General features: G+C 47.9%; 1 non-coding gene across 1 annotated transcript; it reads left to right on the top strand.

Annotated features, from left to right (window-relative positions):
* Positions 1 to 1678: 1678 nt before the first annotated feature.
* Positions 1679 to 1760, top strand: trnas-gcu (transfer RNA serine (anticodon GCU)). Its single transcript has one exon. It is a non-coding gene; the product is annotated as a tRNA-Ser (tRNA).
* Positions 1761 to 2426: the final 666 nt, after the last annotated feature.

The following is a 2426-nucleotide window of genomic DNA, read 5'->3' on the forward strand; positions in this document are numbered from 1 at the left end:
AGGGACAAAAGGAAAGCTCAAATTGTAATGGAGTTGGTCAAACACTTAAGTGTGTCAGAGAAACAGACAAATGCCGTAGAGTTAGAAAAAATTAAATTGCAATTGAGGCAAATGGAGTTAGAAGATAAAGAAAGGGAAAGAACAGCCACGAGAAAAAAAAACAAGGGATATATACGGATACCATGCACAATATGTGGAAGACACACTGCTCTCCAACTGGAAAGAGATTAGGAGAGACTAAATCAGACATGGAGGGAGGAAAGGAAACCACACCGACAGCATCTCCCACAACATCCCTATCCCAGAGCAAGGAGGAAGGCAGGCAGTTGTGGTCAATCGACTAAGGGTGGGCCTGGACGCCAGGGTCTGCGTCAGGGTGTTTGGTGGGATGACCCGAGACCCGAGGCCTCATGTCCCTGTCATTGTTTATTGGAGGAAAGGCAATGTACTGTTGCACCTGCCAATGTACGTTCTGTCGGCTCCCACAAGGATAGCTACACAGCCCAACCGTATACCATTAGCTAGTAGCAAGGGACTGAGATATGTGAGTGCTGTCCCTGGACATTCATGTCGTACATTATATTAATGTCACCTTGACCCACGGACCAACGGAAACTGCGGTGGTGGTAGCTCGAGCCACACAGTGTGATCCAGAGGCTGGGAAATGAACCTGAAAAAGGTACACCGAGCAGCACAATCAGTGCAGTTTTTAGGCATTCAGTGCACAAAAGGGGATAGAGTCATCCCTGAAAAAGTAAAGAATAAAATACAAGAAATGGCAGTTGCAACTAGCAAGGCTGAGACACCAAAATGTATAGGTCTACTCAGATATTGGTGTAGACATGTACTTGACTTGACCATGTTACTAAGATGTTTATATGCCATTACTTGAAAGAAAGCTCAGTTTGAATGGGGCGATGAACAGCAGAAAGCATTTGCAGCCACTGAAGAGGCTATAGCAGTAGCGCTTCCCCGGCCCCTCGGATACCTGGCTTCCCCTTTGAATGATAAGTATCGATGATACAAGATGGAGCCCACATGGAGCTTAAGGCAGAGACTAAAGAGAAAAGCAATACCTTTGGACTTCTAATCCAGAAAACTGACTGAAGCAGCTACACGTTACACTCCATTTTAAAAGCAACTTCTGGCCTGTTACTGGGCTCCAGTCCAATCTGAAGGGCAGATTGGTGAGGAAAAACTGTCCCTCAGCCCTGAGTTACCAATTCTGATGGGGGTGTTATCTGACATTGTGACCCACACGGCCGGTAAAGTCCAACAAAGCTCCATTGTAAAACGGAAATGATACATAGCTGATCGAGACAAGAAAGATAAAAAAGGGGTTACCAAACTCCTTGATTAAATAGCTGAATACCCACCAGGTGACTAAACTGCAAGCTCTGACCAGGCTGTGCATCTTCCGTTCGAACAACTGCCCAAAGATACCTGTCACTGTGCTTGGTTCACTGATGGATCAGCCACATGGAAGAATGGCCAGAGGCTGTGGTGAGTAGCTGTGTTTAATCACTCCACACTGACGATTATCCACAGTGAAGGAGGTGGGGGATTGAGCCAGTATGCAGCATTAGCAGCTGTGGTCCTAGTGCTGGAGAAGGTGAGTCAGCGTCTGGATTTATACTGACTCATGGGCAGTGGCTGTGTGGATGCCAACCTGGCATGTGACGAGGTGGCCGAGAGGTTAAGGCGATGGACTGCTAATCCATTGTGTTCTGTACACGTGGGTTCGAGTCCCACTCTCGTCGGTGCTATCAGTGATTTTCAGTGGGCGGCACGGTGGTACAGTGGTTAGCACTGCTGCCTCGCAGTGTCAGAGACCTGGGTTCAATTCCCGCCTCAGGCGACTGACTGCGTGGAGTTTGCACGTTCTCCCCGTGTCTGCGTGGGTTTCCTCCGGGTGCTCTGGTTTCCTCCCACAGTCCAAAGATGTGCAGGTCAGGTGAATTGGCCATGCTAAATTGCCCGTAGTGTTAGGTAAGGGGTAAATGTAGGGGTATGGGCGGGTTACGCTTCGGTGGGTCGGTGTGGACTTGTTGGGCTGAAGGGCCTGTTTCCACACTGTAAGTAATCTAATCTAATCTAATCTGGCAGTCACATGACTGGAAGATTGATGGAAAGCCCCTGTGGGGAACAGGAATTATGGAAACAAATATGGGCGAAGGCACAGCACATGGAAATTACTGTGTACCATGCTGATGGCCTTGGGAAGGATGGTTCAGAATCTGCAACAAGACTGTAGACGGAATAGTAAAAGCCAGAACAGTTGAAGATGCATCTGAAGAGTACCACACTGGAATATGGCCTCATGAAAAATCAGGACATTGAGGGTAACATGGCACTTGCATTGGGCAAGAGATCGAGATTTGCACTTCCCCTTCAAGCTGGTGAAAGAAGTTCCTGGTAAGTGTGAG

Source organism: Chiloscyllium plagiosum, unplaced genomic scaffold (genome assembly GCF_037043375.1).
Source record: "Chiloscyllium plagiosum isolate Xiang-an unplaced genomic scaffold, Cpla_swu_hap1 HiC_scaffold_10, whole genome shotgun sequence".
NCBI lineage: Eukaryota > Metazoa > Chordata > Chondrichthyes > Orectolobiformes > Hemiscylliidae > Chiloscyllium > Chiloscyllium plagiosum.